Source organism: Lissotriton helveticus, chromosome 7 (assembly GCF_964261635.1).
Source record: "Lissotriton helveticus chromosome 7, aLisHel1.1, whole genome shotgun sequence".
Lineage (NCBI taxonomy): Eukaryota > Metazoa > Chordata > Amphibia > Caudata > Salamandridae > Lissotriton > Lissotriton helveticus.
Genome location: NC_136068.1, coordinates 1,769,414,565 through 1,769,438,978, shown reverse-complemented (window position 1 = coordinate 1,769,438,978; position 24,414 = coordinate 1,769,414,565). Strand labels below are relative to the sequence as shown.

The 24,414-nt window shown below is 47.1% G+C and overlaps 1 long non-coding RNA gene across 1 annotated transcript in view; it reads left to right on the top strand.

Moving 5' to 3' along the window:
• The window catches only part of LOC144767700 (uncharacterized), a 553,639-nt gene extending 534,183 nt beyond the window's left edge, over positions 1-19,456 (top strand). Inside the window, exon 4 of the long non-coding RNA XR_013598312.1 lies at positions 19,201-19,456. This is a non-coding gene — a long non-coding RNA (uncharacterized LOC144767700). The remainder of the gene's footprint in view (positions 1-19,200) is intronic.
• The last annotated feature ends 4,958 nt before the right edge of the window (positions 19,457-24,414 follow it).

Genomic DNA, 24,414 nt, shown 5'->3' with positions numbered 1-24,414 from the left:
ACCTTTCTGCCCTTTCTTGGGACCTTTTTGCCTTCTGTGCCACTCGTTTCCCCCCGTTTTTTGTGACCTTTCTGCCCTTTCTTGGGACCTTTTTGCCTTCTGTGCCACTTGTTTCCCCTTGTATATTTGTGACCTTTTGCCCTTTTTGTGACCTCTCAGTCTTCTGTGCCACTCGTTTCCCCCTGTATTTTTGTGACCATACTGCCCTTTCTTGGGACCTTTTTGCCTTCTGTGCCACTTGTTTCCCTCTCAATTGTTGTGCCCTTTGGCTTTCTGTTTCCTTCATCGCCCCTCGCCGCTGCGTCCCCTGTGGCCCCGCCCCCTAACTGCCCATTCGCTGACCCCACCTCCCGCCTCCCGGCTGCTCCTCCCTCCCACCTCCCCAGAGAGGCCGGCCGCTGTGCGGTGAGGAGAGCGACCCTTGACCCTTCCATGTAGGTCGCTCCCCCTCCGCACAACACCACCTGTGTGTCCCTGGCCCAGCTGCCGCTGCTGTGGAAGTTCTAGGCCCTCCTCCACGCGCAGGCTACCACCTGCGCCTCATCCCTGGTGGCCAGTGGTAGGCCGTAGGTTTGGTCATCCTCCATTGTATTGCCTGTATTTTCTTTCATTGCTCCCGTTGTAGTGACTGCATTTTCATTGTTGTGTCAGTGACTGCTGTTGTCTGTCTCCCCCGCTGCCTGTATGTGGTCTGTGCCCTTTCTCTCCATCTGTTCCCCCCGCTGCCCCCGTGTCTCTCTGCCCAGTTTCCCTTCTGTTCCCCTCGCTGCCCCTGTGTCTCTCTGCCCGGTTTTTCCTTCTGCTCCCCTCGCGTCCCCCGTGTCTCTCTACCTTCTGTTGCTTAGCTGCCCCTGCATTTCTGTGACTTTTCTGCCCTTTCTTGTGACCTTTGTGCCGTCTGTGCCACTCGTTTCCCCATTTTTTGTGACCTTTCTGTCCTTTCTTGTGACCTTTGTGCCTCTGTGCCACTCGTTTCCCCCCGGTTTTTTGTGACCTTTTCTGCCCTTTCCTGGGACTTTTGTGCCTCTGTGCCACTCGTTTCCCCCCGTTTTTTTGGGGACCTTTTCTGCCTTTTCTTGTGACATTTGTGCCCTCTGTGCCACTCGTTTCCCCCATTTTTTTGTGACCTTTTCTGCCCTTTCTTGTGACCTTTGTGCCCTCTGTGCCACTCGTTTCCTCCATTTTTTGTGACCTTTCTTTCCTTTCTTGTGACCTTCGTGCCTCTGTGCCACTCGTTTCCCCCCATTTTTTTGTGACCTTTTCTGCCCTTTCTTGGGACCTTTGTGCCTCTGTGCCACTCGTTTCCCCCCCGTATTTTGTGACCTTTCTGCCCTTTCTTGGGACCTTTTTGCCTTCTGTGCCACTTGTTTCCCCCTGTATATTTGTGACCTTTTGCCCTTTTTGTGACCTCTTAGCCTTCTGTGCCACTCGTTTCCCCCTGTATTTTTGTCACCATACTGCCCTTTCTTGGGACCTTTTTGCTTTCTGTGCCACTTGTTTCCCTCTAAATTGTTGTGCCCTTTGTCCTTCTGTTTCCTTCATCGCCCCTCGCCGCTGCGTCCCCTGTGGCCCCGTCCCCTAACTGCCCATTCGCTGACCCCACCTCCTGCCTCCCGGCTGCTCCACCCTCCCACCTCCCCATATAGGCCAGCCGCTGCGCGGTGAGGAGAGCGACCCTTGACCCTTCCAGGTAGGTCACTTCCCCTCCGCACAGCACCACCTGTGTGTCCCTGGCCCAGCTGCCGCTGCTGAGGAAGTTCGAGGCCCTCCTCCACCCGCAGGCTACCACCTGCGCCTCATCCCTGGTGGCCAGTGGTAGGCCGTAGGTTTGCTAATCCTTCATTGTATTGCCTGTATTTTCTTTCATTGCTCCCGTTGTAGTGACTGCATTTTCATTGTTGTGTCAGTGACTGCTGCCTGTATGTGGTCTGTGCCCTTTCTCTCCATCTGTTCCCCCCGCTGCCCCCGTGTCTCTCTGCCCGGTTTCCCTTCTGTTCCCCTCGCTGCCCCCGTGTCTCTCTGCCCGGTGTTTCCATCTGCTCCCCTCGCGTCCCCCGTGTCTCTCTGCCTTCTGTTGCTTAGCTGCCCCTGCATTTCTGTGACTTTTCTGCCCTTTCTTGTGACCTTTGTGCCCTCTGTGCCACTCGATTCCCCCTTTTTTTGTGACCTTTCTGCCCTTTCTTGGGACCTTTCTGCCTTCTGTGCCACTCGTTTCCCCATGTATTCTTGTGACCTTTTTGCCCTTTTGTGACCTTTTGTGACCTTTCTGCCCTCTGTGCCACTCGTTTCCCCCTCAATTGTTGTGGCCTTTTGCCTTCTGTTTCCTTTCTTCGCCCCTCACCGCCCACGCTGCTGCGTCCCCTGTAACTCCGCCCCCTGACTGCCCACTCGCTGCCCCCGCCTCCCGCCTCCCAGCTGCTCCTCACTCCCACCTCCCCATACTTGTCGCGCCGCTGGTGCGCAGCAAGCCCATCTGCGCCTGGACCGTGCCCAGTGCCAGAACCCCTGGCCCCCGCACCCACCACGACGACCGCCGCCATTACGACGCCAGCACTCTGCATGCTCTGAACCCCGGACGGACCCACAACTGCTTCAAGGCCACTCCTGAAACGCACATACGGTCCTTTGACCTGCTGGAACTGCAGCTACACCAGCCACAGAGCCGACGAACCACCCGCAAAGAAAGACCTCAACCACCTCCGATGCATACTACTGAACACCTGCCCTGCACGCAAACACGCTGTCGAGCTCTGGGACCAGCTCAACACAACCTCCCCGGACATCGCCTTCCTGACAGAGACCTGGTTGAACAACTCCTCCGCACCCTACATCGCCAAAGCCATCCCAGACGGCTACAAGATCACCAGCAGAGACCGCACCAACGGAGTCGGAGGAGGAATCGCCATCGTCCACAAGAACAGCATCAGGGTCTCGACTAGCACCGTCGACGCACTCAGCACCGCCGAAGACATGCATTTCCAGATCCACACTGACTCCAACTCCACCCTCAGAGGCACCCTCGTCTACCGACCCCCAGACCCCGCCCCCAGTTCAGCGACTCCATCGCCGACTTTATCAGCACGCACGCACCGACTACATCCTCCTCGGAGACCTGAATGTTCACCTTGAGAACAACAACGACAGCAACTCCACCACCCTGATCGACACCCTCGCCAACCTCGGACAGAGGCAACTCGTCACAACGCCCACCCACTCCGCCGGCCACACGCTCCACCCAGTCTTCTCCTCAAGCTCGCACGTCTCCGTCAGCCACACCACCAAACTCCTCTGGACTGACCACCGCTGCATCCACTTCACCTTCCAGAAACCCACCACACACCACAGCACCCAACAGATCCCCGCCGCTGCTGGAGCAAAATCACCGAAGACCAACTACATGCAAACCTCGCTCCCAACCCACCCACCGAACCCTCCAACACCGACATCGCTGCCCACAACCCCAGACACTGGATTGAGGACTGTGACAACACCCTCGCCCCGATGAAGAAACCCCCCCACAGAGACACTAGCAAGAGGGCCAGCTGGTTCACCCCAGAACTCCTAGATTCCAAGCAAGCCTGCCGGAAACTAGAGAAGAAATGGCACAGCGAACAAACTCCGGACAGCCACGCAGCACACAAGGACGCCGTCCGCAACCACCACCACCTCATCAGGGCTGCCAAGAAGACCTCCTTCAAAGACTCGACAACAATGCACACAACAGCAAGGAGCTCTTCAACATCGTGAAGGAACTCTCCAACCCCAGCTCCAACACCAATGACATCCCGCGGTCGCAAGCCCTGTGCGACTCCCTCGCTACCTTCTTCCACCGCAAGATAGCAGACATCCACAACAACTTCAACACCCAGACAGCCCCAACAGACAGCAACACAACAGACTCTCCGCACACCATCGACCACTTCCCCCTGCTAACCTGGACCAGCGTGAGTATCGATAACACCATCAAGACCATGAGCACAATCCACTTCGGCTCTCCGTCAGACCCATTCCCACACCACGTCTTCAACAAAGCAAGCAGCTCCATCGCACCCCACCTACGCAACGTCATCAATCTCTCCCTTGAGACCGCGACCTTCCCAGAGCGCTGGAAACATGCCGAGATCAACGCCCTACTCAAAAAACCCATGGCAGACCCAAGAGACCTCAAGAACTTCCAACCCATCTCTTTGCTCCCCTTCCCGGCCAAAGTCATAGAGAAAATCGTTAACAGACACCTAACCCGATACCTCGAAGAGAACAGAATCCTGGACCCTTCCCAGTCAGGGTTCCGCAGCAACGACAGCACCGAGACCGCCCTCATCGCCGCCTCCGATGACATCAGGACCCTGCTAGACAACGGGGAGACTGCAGCACTCATCCTCCTAGACCTCTCCGCTGCCTTCGATACCGTCTGCCACCGCACACTATGCGCACGCCTCCACGCCGCAGGGATCCGAGACAAAGCTCTGGAATGAACCACCTCCTTCCTCTCCGGCAGAACCCCGAGTGTCCGCCTCCCCCCATTCCATTCCGAAGCTTCCGAGATAATCTGCGGCGTACCCCAAGGATCTTCCCTCAGCCCGACACTGTTCAACATTTACATGGCCAAGCTCGCACAAGTCGCCCGACAGCACGACCTCAACATAATCTCCTACGCCGACGACACTGAACTAATCCTCTCCCTCACCAAGGACTCCATCACCGCCAAAGCCAACCTCCATGAAGGAATGAAGGCCGTCGCCGACTGGATGAAGATCAGCAGTCTGAAGCGGACAAGATGGAGGTCCTCATCCTCGGCTCCAACCCGCCAGCCTGGGACGACTCCTGGTGGCCAACGGCACTAGGGGCAGCCCCAACCCCCACCGACCACGCACCCATCCTGGGAATCATCCTCGACTCAATGCTTTCAATGACCAAGCAAGTCAACGCCGTCTCCTCCTCCTGCTTCACCACCCTCCGCATGCTCCGCAAGATCTACAGATGGATCCCGACAGATACAAGAAAGACAGTCACCCAGGCCCTCGTCAGCAGCAGACTCAAATACGGAAACACCCTCAACGCGGGAGCCCCGACCAAGCTCCTCAATCGACTACAACTCATCCAAAACGCCTGGGCACGACTGATCCTCGATGTACCACGACACGGCCACATCACCCCCCACCTGAGAAACCTGCACTGACTCCCCACCAACAAGAGGATATCCTTCAAGCTCCTCATCCACGCACACAAGGCACGCCACAAGAACGGCCCAGCCTACCTCAACAGACAGCTCTCCTTCTACACCCCCAACCGCCAGCTACGATCCACCGACCTCTCACCCACCACCGTCCCGCACATCCGAAGAACAACCACCGGCGGGAGATCCTTCTCCCACCTCGCCGCCAAGACATGGAACACCCTCCCACTGAGCGTACGACAGACCCAAGACCTGCTGACTTTCAGGAGGACACTAAAGACCTCGCTGTTCGATCAGTAGCGGCCCCCACCTCTCCCTCCAGTGCCTTGAGACCCTCGCGGGTATTTAGTGCCCTTAACAAATGACTGATTGATTGATTGAAAATGGAGTGATGGAAAGGGAGCCTATTGCCCGCGCTGCTCTATTCACTTCTCTAACTGCAATACAACAAACGTTGTTTATTGCATTGAATGCCCGTGTGGCTTGAAATATTTTGGCAAAACGACCCAGCCAATAAAAAAACGCATTTTGCAACATCAGTCGATAATCCGTTGCCATACTGAGAACGCTCCTCTTGTTGATCATTACTTAGCGAAAAAACACAGTGAAAATGAACTACAGTGGTGGGTAGTTGAGGTAGTTAAGCCCTCGATTAGACAACCCAATGTGGATCATTTGCTTACACTCAAAGAACAACATTGGATGTGTTTAGCTGAATCAGTGAGATTTGGTCTCAATTCCAGCACAGAATGGCATGCACTTGCCTGCCTCACCTGACTCACTTCAAGATAGAACATATACATAGCTAGAATGATTGGAGTACATACAAGATAGTAAATTAAGTATTTGCTTGCATTTTCTCTACAATTTTTCTATTGTATGATCAAACTGACTGTATATATTCAGGTGTGTATGCTGGTTTTGTCATCTGAAATTTCGTCTTAACTATTGACAAAGGGCATAGATTTTTCTATGCCTTTGGGTTTATAATCCTCCAGGAGTAATCACCTATGGAAAGATCATGGTCAGCTATCAAGCTATTTTCCTAATTTTATCTTCCACATAGCATAACCTGATCGATGACTACAATTATGTAGAATTTGACTTTCACACCACCCTCTCTGAGCATCATACGATAATATCGATATATATGTATATTAAGATTGTAGTTCCTACCGGGAACCCTTCTTTACCAACATGGCGCCTGTAGTTATATAGATCCTAAAATAACGACCCTAGTCCTTCATTGCCAAACAATGGTCATTCATACCTATGGCAATACAAATCTCCAGGAGTAATCACCCTTGGTTAGAGCATATGTTAGCTTTCATGTTTTTTGTTTTGCTTTCGGACTGAATTTTACAGAACAGAACCCAATCGATAAAAGTAATTTTGTGTTAATGTCTCCCAAACACAATTCGACACGTACACCTTCTTCCCTGACTCAGTCTGAACATGTGATTTTCACACAACAATCCGAAGACATATATATGTCTACTAAGATCCTTCTTTTCCAACATGGCGGCTGTTTTTCTTACAGTATCTAGAATAACGACCCGAGCCCTTTTTTACTTTCATACCACGTCATTCACTTCCGGGTCTGAGGCTTAAAATCACAGCCGGGTTCAGTCTGTATCACAGATGATCCCGGATGCCGACGTACAACGCTGTTCTTCGTTTGACCAAGTAAGTAAATACGCCGGCTAGATGAGACTCTTTGTTTAATAGAGGGCAGCCGACCTCCGGTGACCCTACTGTCATTCTAGAGCCTTTCCGTTAGTCTGTCAGATGTCTTACCGCAATTCTGACTATGAGCGCCTGAATGTTTAGCAACTTATCTTTTCTCACGGCTTTGCTCATATTACTAGCAACATGTAGACATTGTCTGACTTGAGCTCTGCAATTCGTCTAAAACCTCATAATCCAATTATAACTTCTCAGACTTTTATCAAGATCTGTTGATCAAACACACACAGTACACTCTCGAATACCGACAATTTACACTTTAAATTTTGTTTCCCATTTCTCCCTTTTCAGAAACACGAAGCTACGCATCATTACTGATTTGTGTTCATCATATAACGGAATTTTTCCGTTACACCAGAGCAATAGGTATGTCAATGTGGAAAAGTAAATTTTGCCATGTTCTGTGTCCCTACGTGTCCTCCATCTTATGTTATGTGTGCATGATTAATATGCATATGTATTCCCCATGTTCGATTAAAGACGCAATTACAGTTGTGTCCATCTCTAGTATGCCAGTTTCCAGTTCTCGTGAATACTACGAATATCAGGCCTATGTAAAGTTACGTTGCCACGTTTCCCAGTGTGCACGTTATTTCATTGTAAAGTCCCCGTTTTCTAGGCCTCAAAAGGGCCCGGACACCAGATTCAGCTCCTGTCTCCTGAGCCCTCGCTGAGGAGCGATACAGCCCCCACCTGTGTTCCTGACCCTTCACTTACTTCCTGCCTCACAGTGCCCGGCTCAGCCTGGCTCTGCCTCCGAGTCTGCCAAGAGTATGTTATGATTCTAGTTATCAGTCCAGCCCTCCTTCTCTGCATTCCTAAGCTACTGAATCGCATCAATAGTTTCCGTCATTGTCTAGCCTTTACGTCTCCATGTAAGAGAAATACTGTATTTATGGTCATTTTATATTCTTCAACACGCACTACATGTAGAATAATGCATGCACCAGTCTTAGAGTCTGTTAGCCTTTACCCCGATAACTTTAGGATTCTATCAACATGTTCTCTAAACATCAGATACTAGATATTGTTTAGGCACATGTCGCCCTGACTCTCCAGACTTCAGTCTCTGCTCCTAGCACAGAGTTCATAGCCCCCAGCTTCTCCTAGTAACACGTCATTGTCAGTTTGCGCGCACCATTAGGTTAGAGGTCCCGGCTCCTTAGGTAGCCCCCTCCATGTTTCCGCCCCATTAATGACATATTCTGTTACGTTTACATCACATGTCTATGTATACGCCTCCTGTTACACCCACTTTCACCCTTATCTTTCGCGACTGCTATTGACCACACCCACTGCTCCGCCTATTGTATTCACTGTAATGCAACTGTTTTAGTATATATGCTTGTGTACTGTTATTAAAGTTAGCGCGCTCATTCCCTGTCCCCCCTGCAGGGCCCTGCCATCCTGTTCCCGTGCAGGTTGTCCTGTTCCTGTCCTTTATGCTGTATTAAACCTGCAAACTCCTACTACCACGAATCTTGACTCTTATTTTATTGAGCTATCTGTTATTGTTATGTCCAGTCAAACCTAGATCCGGTATTATTTATTTATATACCACATAATGGCGCCCGAACAGGGACTGCCCTTTCCCCACGCGCCGGTGAAGCCACGTATGCCCCCTGATCCTCTGCAGCCGTGACGGAACCATACCGTGCACGTGCAGATATTTCTGCTTCAAGTATCCCTCAGGCCCACGGAGGAGACGGAGGTTGCGGTCCCTCATCCAGACGAGGCGGTGGAGGAACGCGGCGAGTCCCGACCAGAGCCCAAGCCGAGAGTCCAAGGTCCGAGGTATCCGGAGGCCCACCCGTAACAGAAGTCCGAAGTTCGTCCGTCCGGCGTCGAAGCAGTCCCGTCCAGCCCAAGGCCTTCCGTTCTTGCTGCCCGGTGAGTACCGTTGCTGGGGTAGTATCTAGACAGGGTCAATCTTAATTGTCTCTGGTCCGTGGGGTTTGGTGGTACACAGATCCCAAAACGAAGTGTCCACTTCGGTGGATGCGGGTCCTGACGTGTCTCTTTATGAGACCGGTGAGTTTCGTACTGTTTCAGCAGTGCATCCAGTTTCTGTTCTAGTCAGTTCTGTTCTCGAGAAAATTCATGTATTCTGTTTTCCGTATTCCAGGTAGTATTCTGTTCGAACTGTTATTTTTAATGTTCTTCATGTATTTCAATGTCGTGGTATGAATGTGGAGTAATTATCGTGTTCATTGTGTATTGTAATTGTGTATTGTGTCTAGGTTACAGTTCAGTCATGCCCTTATTTTCTAAACTACGTCAGTTAAAAACCAGAAAAGGTCTGCTAGAAGCAGCAGTTCCTGTCCCGCCTAGGGACAGTCCAGGTCATTTTATGTATCAAAAGCATGGCATAAGTGCCATATTATATCTAGATTTATGGGTAGAGTATACCAAAGGGTTAGAGGAAAAGTATAGATGGCCCGTATCAGGTACGTGGGATGCCGAGTGCATCATGCGAGTAGAAGAAGCATTATGGAAAAAGAAAGCCAGACAGTCACAGAAAGATGCCATCGAGTTATGGCGCAAAGAATCTCATAAGAGAACCGAAAAAGAAATCAGAAAGTCAGAATTAAATAGAGAATCCTTAGAACGAGCCCAAGAAAGGGAATTAATCGAGATAGGTGAACGAGTCAAAACCGAACAGTCAGACAGACAGAGGCATGCCCTCATTAAGGGTATGTATCCTCTTCTTGCCGAGGGCTTGCCAAAAGCAACCCCGGAGGCATCCAGTAATTTTCTGCCACCATTAGTTCCGACCAAGCTACGTCACAAACCGACCGCAGCTGATATTTTTATCTCGTCCTATTTGGACGACACAGTCCCAGAGTATGCAAATCCTGTTCCGCCAGTCCCTGTAAATCAGGCAATTCCTGCTCCCCCAGACACCGGGGCACCCCTTGCAGTACCTGCTACGGTACCCCCGGTCCAGCCTACATTACAATTTCCCGCCGCGCCAGTACGACGAGTGTCAGTCGACGATTCCAGTTTAGGGGCCGCAGGAGGAGGTCCTCCTGGTACCCCGCCACCACACCAACGTCGAACGTTGGCCGAGTTACATGAATGTGCGTTACAGCGTACGCCCAAATATAAGTCCGTTGCAGACATCCGACGAGCTCTTACTGAATGCCGTTATGATCCAGTTGCAGGTGATGATAGTACAGTAATATATTCCATCCGTGTAAGACGGGTGACCGGGTATTTGGACACCCTACCTGACATGAAAGAAGATCTAGACAGAATATATCGTTTCATCCGTACAGGGAATGATCCAGAAAGCATTGGCGAAGCCGTGTCTCAAAGAAAAGCTGAGATCCAGCTCATGATATTAAAATTTCTGATTAATTGTTTAATAAGAGAACAAGATTCCCCGACCAAAGATCCGGCCGAAATGAGAATCCTGACAAGGTGGAGTGATAATATAGCCGAGGGTAAGCACAGAACCATCAGTAGTATAGAGAGTATGTACAAGAAAATTCGTAAAGAAATAATAAGGTTACACGAGAAACGCAAAGAAGCACAAGTAAGCGAGAAAGAGAATGACTCTCCTACGGAAGAGGTAGAGGACAAGAATCCCGCCAGAATAGCGTATGTAGGAAAATCTAGATTTCCAGATCGCCATTTACGCCTAGAACACAAGACAGTTTTTCATCATCCAGCACCAGAACAAGGTTCTCTAGAACAAGTATTTCAAGCTACCGATCACATTCTGAAATCACGAATCGGTTACAGTGAGTTAAGTACCATGCATGAACAAGAACTAGCCCGATCAGCAGTCCGATGGATTACTGATTCTACCACTTTTCCAGACGAAATAGTGGCACAAATGTTTCTGAAACTGCCCCCAGCCGAGCAGCGACTGGTGGGTATGTATATGATCCAGCACCTCATTACATTGTATGAGGGTCAACATTCTGATCCAGGTCCGTTACACGATGTCCTGAACGAGTTACTCCAGTATAGGTGGAAAGGTTTAGGTACCGATTTAATTAGTGTCATTCTAGAACAGCGCCACAAATATAGAACGTTTTTGAACCCGCATTTTGTTCATGTCTCACCCCCAGAAAGTAAACCGTTTTACATAGATAGACAGAATCCGTTACGAGAAGTACACCCAGTCAGGACAGCAGATGGTGAAATGCAACGAGTGTTTGTTTACACCCCGATTACAAAGATGGAACTCTTAGAGATGAAGAAATTAATTCCTTGTCACGACAAAGATCCAGCAGGGTTCCACCGAGAATTAAAAGACATACTCCGTATGGGAGAATACACGTATCCAGATATTATTAAAATGTTAAAGGTCCTATTGCCCGCAGGGGTATACGAGAAACTCAAGGAAAAAGAATGGGAGGTGGGAGAGAAAAAGATCGATTGGGCAGTTCTAGAAGCTGAAGATAAGATACGAGTACCAGGTACCGGTCTTGGAGAGAAATGTAAAGAATTACCAGAATTGTTAATACAAGTTTTGCCCAGATTATTAGCCACTAAAAAGGAAGACTGGGATGCAATCTCAGCCTGTAAACAGAAACAAGAGGAAGATACTAGTGATTTTTATTCTAGATTCGAGAAATGCTTTATTATAAACAGTGGCTTGAAGACGAGTAGCGAGTCATACCCTCACCTTTTTGTTACCAAACTAGTCGAGAATTCAAGTCCACAAGTTAAGAATCGAGTTTTGAAAGTCGAAAGTACCTGGCAAGCTAGTACCCCGTCCCAGATGTTACAGATGCTCCAGTACCACCAGAATAGAATCAGAGAAGAGCAAGAACACGAGAGAAAACGTATGAAAGACACGAAAATGAAAGTATTAGTTGCACAATCTGTTCCTCAAGACAGTCAGAAGAGGGGTACGAATCAAGCCAGTCATCCCGCAGTTCCCGTTAAAGGGACATGCAATTATTGTAAACAACCAGGTCATTATATAAACGAGTGTGCAGTTCTGAAACATAATATAGCTACTGGTAAGACTAAAGAAAGACCACGTCCGCCTAGACAAGAACAAGTTTCACAGACTTCTCAGCCACAGAATGCACAACAGACAGTTCCAACACCGCAGCCTATAGCTGCAACACAGCATGTTACACAGCAGATGTACCAGTATGCACAGTCTGCGTATCCAGAGTATCAACCGTATTCATGAAACAGCCTAGAGAGGGAGGTAGGCTTGCCTCTCATCGAGATTCCTGTAGATCAAGAAGGTCCCTATGTTCATAGTCAAGTATTAGGGAAAGACAGAAAGTTTCTGATTGATACAGGGGCAAGTAGGACCACCATTAGTCACGACGAGGTTCCAGGGGCTCCGCTCTCAGGCTCTAGAAATGTTTCCCTTGGATTTTCAGGAAAGCCTATTGTAAACGAGATATCTAAGCCAGTTACTCTAGAAGTAGGTCCATTGTCCCGCACTACTGATCTATTACTTACGAAGTCATGTCCAGAAAATCTGTTAGGAATTAAGACACTGAAAGAATTAGGTGCAGTTATTTGCTGCTCCTCAGAGGGAATACGATTGTTCCTACGTGACTTCAAGGGTCACTATGTATTACGAGATTTTGATCCGAGATTGTCCAATGTTCCGCAGCATCTATGGGCGCAAGGTCCAACTGATGTTGGTTATATGCAAATCACACCCCATCGTGTGACTCTCAAGCCAGGTGTAGTGTTACCACAAATCAGACAGTACAGATTGCCACCTGAGGCTGTAGCAGCCTTATCCAAAATTATTGACGAGCTCATGGCTCAAGGAGTAGTTGTAGAAACTGACTCCAATGTATGTAATTCTCCGATCATTCCAGTCATGAAACGTACTGATCCGAATGCACCCCCAGTATATCGATTAGTGATTGACCTTCGAGAACTCAATAAATGTATTATTCCCCAGTACCCAGTTGTCCCAGATATTTCAACCCTATTGACAGCCATTGATTCCGAAGCTTCATTTTTTACAGTCATAGACCTCAAGAACGCGTTTTTCAGTGTCCCCATTCATCCAGACAGCCAGTTTCTTTTCGGATTTTGTTTAAATGGAAGAAGCTATAAGTTCACACGAGCTCCTCAAGGTTTCACAGAAAGTCCAAGTATTTACAGTCAAGCACTTAAGAGACAACTAGACAACATTCACATGCCAGCTGACACTGCCCTGCTCCAGTATGTCGATGATTTACTGATCACAGCCCGTTCTGAACGTGCTTGCGAGCGAGCATCACTTACAGTCTTGTATTTCCTTGCCGAGATGGGGCACAAGGTGTCCCCTTCGAAGCTTCAATTCTGTGTACAGCAAGTGATCTACTTAGGCCACTTACTGTCCAAGTGGGGTAGGCAGTTGACACCTGACCGTATCCAGTTAATAGCGAGCTTTCCTCAGCCCAAGACCCAGAAGGAGGTACGTGCTTTTATCGGCCTCACTTCTTACTGCAGACAATGGATTCCTCAGTATGCATTTCTAGCCAAGCCACTGATACAGTTAACGACACAGGAGGCAGCCGTATCGACTGTCCTCCCTTGGACATCTGAACATACACTTAGTTTCAATGAGTTAAAGAAAGCTCTATGCCAAGCTCCAGTTCTAGCTACACCGAACTACAGTAAGCCTTTTACACTTTTTGTCACAGAACGTGAAGGTACAGCATTATCTGTTCTCACACAAGATCAAGCAGGACAATACAAGCCTTGTGCTTATTTTTCGAGCACACTAGATCCTGTAGCCCAGGCTCTGCCTGCGTGCCTCAAGTCAGTTGCAGCCACAGCACTAGCTATCAGACAAAGTGATTCCATAGTATTAGGACACTCCCTGACAGTACAAGTTCCACACTCCGTGGAAGTTCTTTTAAACCGAACACAGACTCAGCACTTGACAATTGCACGTTTAACAGGTTATGAATTGACACTGTTCCAGCCACACATAGAAATCAGACGCTGCAACGTTCTAAATCCTGCTACCCTGTTACCATCAGTTAATTCGAATTCTGCCACACACGACTGTGTGGAAGTAGTTAACATTATGACTAAGCCAAGACAAGATCTGACAGATATTCCATTACCAGATCCCGACCTGACACTTTATGTGGATGGTTCATGTATGAGAACAAGTACAGGAGAACTAGTAGCCGCGTATGCAGTGACTACTGACACTGAAGTTATAGAAACACACCGTATCGACACCCTGTCTGCTCAAGCAGCAGAGCTAGTTGCTCTGACACAAGCCTGCATACACGCTAAGAACCTGAAAGTTAATGTTTACACAGATTCACGCTACGCATTTGGAGTTGTACACGACTTCGGAGTGCTCTGGCAGGAGAGAGGTTTCATGACTTCTCATGGAACCAAGATTCAGCATGGTCTCCTTATTCAAGCTCTGTTAGATGCCATACATTTACCGACATCTATTGCTATCATGAAATGCAAGGCACATACGAAAGTTACTGACACTATTTCCCAAGGTAATGATCTAGCAGATCGCACAGCCAAGCTTACAGCACAGACTCCAGACATTTCAGTTAACCCGACACAGACACATACTCCAGATCCAACTACCTGTATGACAGTTAAGGACCCTACTCAAGACGTCATAGATATCCAGTTACATGCTACTCCCGATGAAATCAAGAAATGGTCCGAACAAGGAGGGGTCCAGACAGATCAGGGATGGGTTACGAAGGGTAGAGCCACATGGTTTCTCCCCGACTCTATGGTTCAAGTCATTATTAATACCGCACATAGTCCAGCGCATTTAGGAGAAAAAGCTATGTTAGACAGTATCCAGAACATTTGGTTTAACAAGCATTTACGAGCTGCAGCCAAGCAGAAAGTCCGTACCTGTATGATATGTTGCCAGTTTAATCCAGGTAAAAGTGTCCCGGTGCAACAAGGTGGATTCCAGCCCCCTGACCACCCTTTTGAAGTCCTCCAGATGGATTATATTCAGATGGAGCGATGTCGAGGTTTCAAGTATGTCCTCGTAGTTGTATGCGCTTTGTCCAGATGGACAGAAGCATATCCAGTCCCAGATTACACAGCCGCGACCACTGCCAAGCAGTTGGTTCGTGAATTCTTCCCCCGTTATGGACTCCCTAGAGTCGTATATTCTGATAACGGCCAGCCATTCTCATCTGAGCTTATGAAACATATTTCCCTGTTGTTAGGATACCAGTGGAAGTTCCATTGTGTACGCCATCCAGAAGCAGCTGGTCTAGTAGAGAGACATAATCAGACCCTGAAAATCCGAATTGCAAAAGTACGTAAAGAGAAAGGTGTAGACTGGCTAGTAGCTCTGCCAGTCGCTTTGTTTTATATGCGCATGGTCGCACATTCCAGATCAGGTCTGTCCCCGTACGAGGTCGTATTCGGCCGCCCCCCTAACATGTGGGGTACACCTAGACCTCGAAGTATTACAGATGTTTCAAGTAATATGCTGACAGATTACCTAGCTTCCTTGATGTCTGCCCTCAACTCTTGTCGTTCACAGGTTGCTGCCGCATTTCCAGACAATACCGAGGTGGCACCGCATGAAATCGTTCCCGGATGCATGGTTCTTGTGAGGAACTTTGATCGTTCAAGTCCGCTGGAGCCTCGCTGGAAGGAACCCAAGCAGGTCCTCCTGGCCACCCGTACTGCCGTCAAGCTGGAAGGCAGGAAGGGCTGGGTCCATTTGTCACATGTGAAAAGATTTTTTGGATTGAAGCCTGTTTCTAAGAACATTTCCGAGGATTTAAAAGACTGCCAAAGTACTATTCTTAAGGACTGTCCCGCAAAAGACTATGATACGAATCCCTCCCTGTTAGAGAAAACTCCGCAACAGGAGTATAAGCTAAAATTAAGGTCTAGTCAAATAAGTCAGCCAGTTTGATTGTCTAAGTCCTCCCCTAGGTGAAACGGTTAGACCGGTTTCTGACATGTATAAAATAGACCCCCATAGTGAGAGAGTTAGTCAAAACGCAATCCGATGTATCGTTTTTCTAAGTTTCATATTGTTTCTCAGCCTTATGTTTACCTGCACAGGTTATGCATTTTATTTGTATTTTCCAGTTCCTCATGTAAATACGTCTTCTATTGCTACAGTAGAGCACACGTTTAGTGATCTGCCTCCTCATGAACTATCTTATCGTCTTGCTATGCGTAATAATTCCTTTATCCGCATGTTACATTATTCACACCAGGCCAGCAATGCCACTAATTGTTGGGTGTGTGGTCGACTCCCCCCTTTCCAGACCCCGAAGGGAGTTCTGCCACTCTTTCCTTATCCATTTTCACATAATGGTTCGTGTGGAGCATGGTCCACGTTAACGTCATCCTCAACAGATATGTCTTTTCTTAACAGTACATGTTTTCCAGACAAGCAAGGTCTTCCCCACAGAACAGGGTTAGATCTAGAAAATGAAGTTTATAACTTAGGTAATTATTCTTCGAATTTCATGGTCCTGAATGTTCAGTCTGATACTACTCCAGACTTACCTGCTATGTCAGTATTACCAGTCAAAGGTGAATTATGTGGCCGAAATAATGGTTCCGTACATGTAGGACATAGTGATTGTACTACTATTGTCATGTATAGTGACAGTGGGAAATCTATTTTCAAAGCTTCACGTCATTCCTATTTTGTTTGTGGTCAAACCGCATATGTTCGTCTGCCCCTCGATTGGGATGGTATCTGTTACATTGCCTTCCTACTGCCACCAGTTTTCCTAGCCCCATCTGATTATCACAGAAACACACATCTAGTACACATTAGACATAGAAGGGAGATCGAGTCCCCGATTGTCGATCAAACTGAAACTGCTCTAGAACAGTATACAGATTTCAATAAAGGTTTCTTTTTCTTTATAGGACCTGTCCAGAATAGTAAGCTAATCCGTAGGTTAACCAGAACCCTTGAAGCAGTAGTGAATGAGACTGCCTCTGCCCTAGGTAACTTAACTGAAGAACAATCTGCTATGAGATTTGTCGTGCTCCAGAATCGTCTCGTCCTTGACGTCATACTGGCCGATAGGGGCGGGGCCTGTAGAGTCATCAGATCTAGTTGCTGCATTTTCATTCCTAATAACGCGCCGTCTGTTTATTCAGCTATAACCAGACTCCATAAAATTGCCCATATGTTACACCAAGATCCAGGCACCTGGACATGGTCCGGTTGGTTCTGGAATATGATTTCCGCTTGGGGATGGAAAGTATTGTCCTTTCTAGGTATTGCAGTAGCGATCATATTCAGTTGCTGCCTCTGTTTACAATGTGGCCCTGCGATTTGTGGCATTTGTGCTACCTCTTGTATTCCTAGTCCCAAGCCCCGTTCTAAATCCAGTTCCAAGAAAATTCGAGACGAGCAAATGATACTGTATGAAATGATAGATGGTATCATGAATATTGATGTTTCCTGATGGAAACGTAGTGACAAGGAGGGAATGTGGAAAAGTAAATTTTGCCATGTTCTGTGTCCCTACGTGTCCTCCATCTTATGTTATGTGTGCATGATTAATATGCATATGTATTCCCCATGTTCGATTAAAGACGCAATTACAGTTGTGTCCATCTCTAGTATGCCAGTTTCCAGTTCTCGTGAATACTACGAATATCAGGCCTATGTAAAGTTACGTTGCCACGTTTCCCAGTGTGCACGTTATTTCATTGTAAAGTCCCCGTTTTCTAGGCCTCATAAGGGCCCGGACACCAGATTCAGCTCCTGTCTCCTGAGCCCTCGCTGAGGAGCGATACAGCCCCCACCTGTGTTCCTGACCCTTCACTTACTTCCTGCCTCACAGTGCCCGGCTCAGCCTGGCTCTGCCTCCGAGTCTGCCAAGAGTATGTTATGATTCTAGTTATCAGTCCAGCCCTCCTTCTCTGCATTCCTAAGCTACTGAATCGCATCAATAGTTTCCGTCATTGTCTAGCCTTTACGTCTCCATGTAAGAGAAATACTGTATTTATGGTCATTTTATATTCTTCAACACGCACTACATGTAGAATAATGCATGCACCAGTCTTAGAGTCTGTTAGCCTTTACCCCGATAACTTTAGGATTCTATCAACATGTTCTCTAAACATCAGATACTAGATATTGTTTAGGCACATGTCGCCCTGACTCTCCAGACTTCAGTCTCTGCTCCTAGCACAGAGTTCATAGCCCCCAGCTTCTCCTAGTAACACGTCATTGTCAGTTTGCGCGCACCATTAGGTTAGAGGTCCCGGCTCCTTAGGTAGCCCCCTCCATGTTTCCGCCCCATTAATGACATATTCTGTTACGTTTACATCACATGTCTATGTATACGCCTCCTGTTACACCCACTTTCACCCTTATCTTTCGCGACTGCTATTGACCACACCCACTGCTCCGCCTATTGTATTCACTGTAATGCAACTGTTTTAGTATATATGCTTGTGTACTGTTATTAAAGTTAGCGCGCTCATTCCCTGTCCCCCCTGCAGGGCCCTGCCATCCTGTTCCCGTGCAGGTTGTCCTGTTCCTGTCCTTTATGCTGTATTAAACCTGCAAACTCCTACTACCTCGAATCTTGACTCTTATTTTATTGAGCTATCTGTTATTGTTATGTCCAGTCAAACCTAGATCCGGTATTATTTATTTATATACCACATCATTACTCATTTATTCTATTTGAGGGATCTCGTTGTTCCATGTGCAGCCCCCCTCCCCCCCTTTACATGAATCACTTATTCTTTACAGATTGGATTCATCCCCCATAAATTCTCTTCACCAGTGGTTAACCAAATACCTATACAACTGAAATTTCAGGTGACAAACACACTGCTTTTTTTCTCTGCTTTAGCCGGTTGTTGATAAATACTGAATTAGCAACCCATATAGGTGATTTCTACCAAAGTGTTTACATTCTATAGTATGGAAACAATGTCGGTCTGCTACCAAGCATATTTCTTGTAATTAATTTGCATAGAAGTGAGATGCAATGACCTATCACTGTCTAAAATAATTCTAGTACTGTTTTCTAGTTAGACCTGATCATATGACCATTCATGAATTTGTAAATTGTTTATTCATATATCAACTTTATGTGCAAGATGTTTATATAGATATACTTTTGGTTTCCACTACCAAGTGGAATGCATAAACGATGCCGATTTCTTGATTTTATTCTGGATCAATCTTTTAAGATGATAAAACACCGAGTTTTACCAGGAAGGGGTAATTTTCTTGGTTGTAAATAGACAATATAGACTTAGCCTAACACATGGAGTGATATGTATTGTCCAACTGTTTTAAAGATTATTTTTAGTAATTATGTTCTATTTTAATTTAGGGAGTTCTTTCTGCAAAGAAATGCTTAGTCCTGATGATGGTCTATTCGACGACTGCACATTAGACCGAAACGTCGACACCTCCATCATCTCCTAATAGTGCTGCATTGTCACCATCATTCGACCAGAGTTTATTAATTCTTTTTGGTTGTTTGTTACACTGATCAGGAGTTGATGTTTGAGCTGTGAACGGAAGGAATGTGATTAACTACATCTCTTTTCGCAGTTCTTTTGCCTTGATTTATTTCTATGTACCTGTCTCCCACAATGTAAATTGATTGTTTCATTATATCAATACAGAATATTTTCAGAATTATAAACTCTCTCCGTGTGTTCGCTTTTGTTATCCTTCCTTTGATTAATTTCAGAGTAAAACTAATTGTGATATTCTGTCGTTACACCTGAGTTTGTTACGTATGTACTACTCACAACTGAGATTCTTTGTCCCCAAATAAGTCCCTTGTAGCACACTGTGACTTCAAAGCTCTATTCACAAGGCAGACACATGTTTGAAACCTGTGACAAGCTAGTCCCCCTGATTAAGGTTATAAAGAGGTTTTTAAAGGAGAAATTACGCTGCAAGTCGAGCTGGATGCACCAGCGATTTTGCTGAGAATAACCAGCCTAACAGAAAGAGAAGGAGGTGCGATTTTATTAATAGCAATGAGGGTGTATAGGCTGTGTATAGCATTATTCTGGCTGGACCCAACACCCCCCACCCCCCTTTTCAATTCAACAATGGGTGGTGCGGCTATTGGCTAAATATAACCTAGAAAGGCTATCTATAGGCACAAGGGAAGTAAGGCAAAAAGACGGGTTTGGAAATATGGAAGCCTGTTTCAGATTGGATAGAATAATGGGTATTCCCACTGACACTTGCACTATGCACTTTGATTGATGCACCTTATCTTTTTTTTGTCTTTGCTAAATTCATTAATTATTTAGTGACTATGGGCCAGATGTAGGTGGCCAAATAGCGAGCGCTAACTCTGGAATTAGCAGAATTTTAGCGTTTGCGATTGCTATTTGGCAGCGAGCAATGTAGGTAAGTTGAAACCTACTAGCAAAATAAGGAATCACAAAATTGTGATTCCTTGTTTTGCTCTTGCATTTAAGGAATTACAAGTTGCGATTCCTTAAATGCAATGTAAATAGTACAAAAGAAAGTGCTCTTTAGCCCTAGGGGATTCGCTAATTAACACCAACTTCAAGTTGGTGGTAATTAGCGATTTCCTTTAAAAAAGCATTTTTTTGCAATTTTTTAAGTGCCATGTGGCACACATCCATGCCCTTTGGGCATGTTTGTGCGCCACATGTGCACACATGAAAATTTCAGGGGTGCAAGATGGTGTCCATTTGGAACCCTGGCACCCTTGAAATTGCGCCCGCAATTTCCGAGTGCCGCTTGGTGACTTGCAATTCCTATTCATTCCTATGGGTCTCTTGGCGATTCACAATTAAGGAATATTAAGGAATCGCAAAAAATACTGCGATTGCTACCTACATGGCATTTTGAGATTCCTTAATAGCGATTCCCTAAAAATCGCTATTAAGGTATCACAAACATGCATTTACCTACATCTGGCCCATAGTCTCTAAACTAGGACTGTATTGTGAGGGCCAATTGTGATTTCCTAGGCACCTGGCAACATGGTATCATTGCACCTCGCACTTTGTAATAAGTACCCGTCGGGACTTGCCCAAACTGCCATTATCTATGCTCAGAAAAATCAATATACTGTTTAGCGTACTTTAGCACATGGCACTTTAAACTTGGTAAACTGTATAATTGATGATTTTTGGAGTGTAATGAACCACCATGGGACCAGAATCTGGATAAGTGTCGGGGAGTGCGGTCCGACCTTCACGCCACGTAGATTCCAGGCTCTTAGTTCTGCAGTTCTCTCCAGTTTGCCAGGTCTATTGGTTTTGCCAATGCTTGCCATATTAACGTAATTGGCTCGCTTAACTTGACAAACACGCCAATATTAGTTCTGGCTCAGCACCTCAACGACTGTATTGAAATAACCGGCTGGATATAGAGCTCGGAGCCCTCACACAGGTACTCTGCAGGCCAGAGGCCTCAGAAAGGACCTGGAAAGTGCAGCATTTGTGAAGACAAACCTGTTCCTGCAGCTGGGCGTGAACTTCCGTTTCTGCGGAACCAATGCAAACAGAGACGCATGCTTCAGAACGTCATGACTGCACTCAGCTCTCTTGTTTTAGCTGTTTTGTCTTCAAGAAATGCAAACAGGAGCAAAAGGGACAGTGCAGAGCAGCTCTGAGGTTCAGGATTTAAGTCGTGGGCAGGGTGCATTTTGGGTATTTTAAGGCAGCACCCGAACACGGCCCCCATGCCCTAGATACAGTTCTGATGGCCTAGATGTCTCTCTGAGAGTTTTTACACGGAGCCTATTTCCAGCTGTGAGGGCCTCCATGCTGCACTTGGGTTACAGCTGTGAATATGTGGAGGCCTCTGTTTACTCTGCTGAACTCAGAGCATGGACACCGCTGCTAGGGCCTGGATGCGGATGTATGACGTTACAACGCATACTTTTACAACGCATACCTTTACAACGCATTTTTTACAATGCAACATCCATTACATCGCATTCCATTACAACGCATGCCATTACAACGAATATTTTTAAACTACCTTTACAACGCATCCCATTACAACGCATACTACCTTTACAACGCATACCATTACAACGCATAACATTACATTGCATGTTTGGTAAGTATTGGATAGTGTAGGGGTAAAAATTACTATTCTAACACCAGGGGGTGCAACAGTAGGGTAAGTGTTGGATAGTGTAGGGGTAAAAATACTATTCTAACTCCAGGGGGTGCAACAGTAGGGTAAGTGTTGGATGGTAATGTTATGCGTTGTAATGGTATGCGTTGTAATGACATGCGTTGTAATGACATGCGTTGTAGTGGTATGCATTGTAGTTTCATGCGTTGTAATGGTTGCGTTGTAAAGACATGCGTTGTAATGGATGTTGCGTTGTAAAAGTTTCATTGTAATGGTAGTGCGTTGTAAAAGTTGTGTTGTAGAGGTTGTTTCCCCCTGGATGCTGCTCAGAGTGCCTGGGCCGGTGAGCTCCACCTGAGGACCCCACAGCAGCTCAGAAGGTCGAGATACAGCTCTGAGGCCTGGAGGAAGCCCCGGTGCCCTGTGTGCAGCTCTGGTGGGTCTTTACGCTGAACCTGAATGGGGTCGGAGGTTCCTGATACAGCACACACAGCTCTAGGAGCATTTAGCTTCTTGAATTCAATGAAACCTTCCATTGTTTTCCCTCTGAACAAATATTACATAACCACTAATACCTTCCAGCTGCCTGGGCAAGGGAGCTGCAAACCGGGCATCGGATAAGCCCCGCCCTCCTGGTGCTTGGTATGGTTCCCATGATAATACGGGCTTTGTTCTGTTCTGAGAAGTGACAGGTTCACTAACAGGTGTGCATAGGCACAGAGCCAGCACCCAGAAGCTTCCGAGATCAGCAGCCTGTGAAAATACCAGAAAAGCCATTTCCTGCACCTCAGTCAACCACAGCACGTCACTACCTTTGCTCCCATCTAAGAGGGGACCTCAGGGTGTAAAATCCTCCCATGGGCTTTATTTTGTTCCAGATACGTCTGTAGCAAAGCGCTGTGAGATTGAAACAAAAATATAACAAAGAAAGTAGCTACTGAGTCATAGATCGTTCCACTCTCTGTACTCTTACTCCTCTACCTGCTTCTTTTACCCTTCTACAAGCACGCTGTCATTTTGTCACTGCTCAAAAACCCTCTCTTAAAACACTCAGGGGCAGATCTACAAGAAGGTTCCGCAGCGCGGCACAGCAAGCACAGAACATATTTACAATGATATGGCACATTCCTGTGCTCTCCCCTGCGCTGGTGCACAAACAGCTGCCATGCGCCGGCGCAGGCACCCTTGCGCCATGGTGCAAGGATGCCTGCATCATGGGGAGATTGTTTTTGTGCAGGAAGGAGCACCTTCCTGCACAAAAACAATCACTACAGGCATTTTCCTCTTTCAATGTGTGCTGTAGAATGCAGCAGGCATTGAAAGAGGAAAAACGAGGAGAAATGAAAACATTTATCTTCGTTGCGCCTCCCTACGCCACCCCTAGGGTGGTGATAGCATTCTAGCGCATTTCCAGGTTTACGATTCCTCGTAAATCTGGAAATGTGTCAGTATCCATAGGTGTTGCGTGGGAACACCCACAGCAACACCCAAGGAATGCCCCTTTCACGCAAAGTGTTGCGTGTAAAGGGGCCGTATTTACAAGGACAGGAAAAGTCACGCAGGGTGGCTTTTCCCGTCCTTGTAATTATGTGTAGTTAAATGCGCCGCCGTGGCTCAAATGGCTTGTAAATCTGCCCCTCAGTGTGCTATAATTTATGGTGTACGTCTTTTCTCCTTTCTTTCCAAACATCTGGAGCAGCCTGTGTCGGCATCTTTCAGTTTTTACTGGATTCCTGTTTTCTGCAGTCTTGTTTCCGGCCGGTCCATTCAACCAAGATGGCGCATCTTACCATATGAATTCGCCTTCAGTCTGCTTTCCTTCCTAAAACTCTCTTCTCTTCTTTTCCTCCTAGACTGGTCCATTTCTTTTTGTGCAGTGGACTACTCTGTTCTGGAGGGTTGTATGCCGGAACAACGAGTTCCACAACCCCGCATACCTAAACAACCCGGTCAGTATAACAACTGCGTCTTAATCACGCATTGCTTTACCATGCATGCCTTCACCACAAATTTTAGTGGTGAAGGCATGCATGGTAAAGGGGTATGCATGGCTAAAGTTACCACCCCCTCCCCACCACTCTAAGGTACAAACTCCCTCCCCGTCCCCCTCCTGCCCTGATGTGCAAATACTCCTACCCCCTCCCAACCCTTATGCTGTGTCCTCCCCCTGCCCTGATGCCTAAAACCCTGTCCTAAATACTACCCCGCCTTCCCCTAAGCCCTAAAACTTTACCCGACCTCCCCTTGAACCCTAAATAAGACCCATCCCTAAAAATTACCTCATCCCCCTCCCTGAGCCCTAAAACCCCCTAAAAATTCCCTGAATCCCCCCTGAAAACTACAACGAACTCCCACCCCTGAATACTACCCCGAACTCCCTCCACCCCTTAAAACTATCCCGAACCCCCTCCAACCCTGGAAACTACTCTGAACACCCCCACCCATTATAACGACCCCA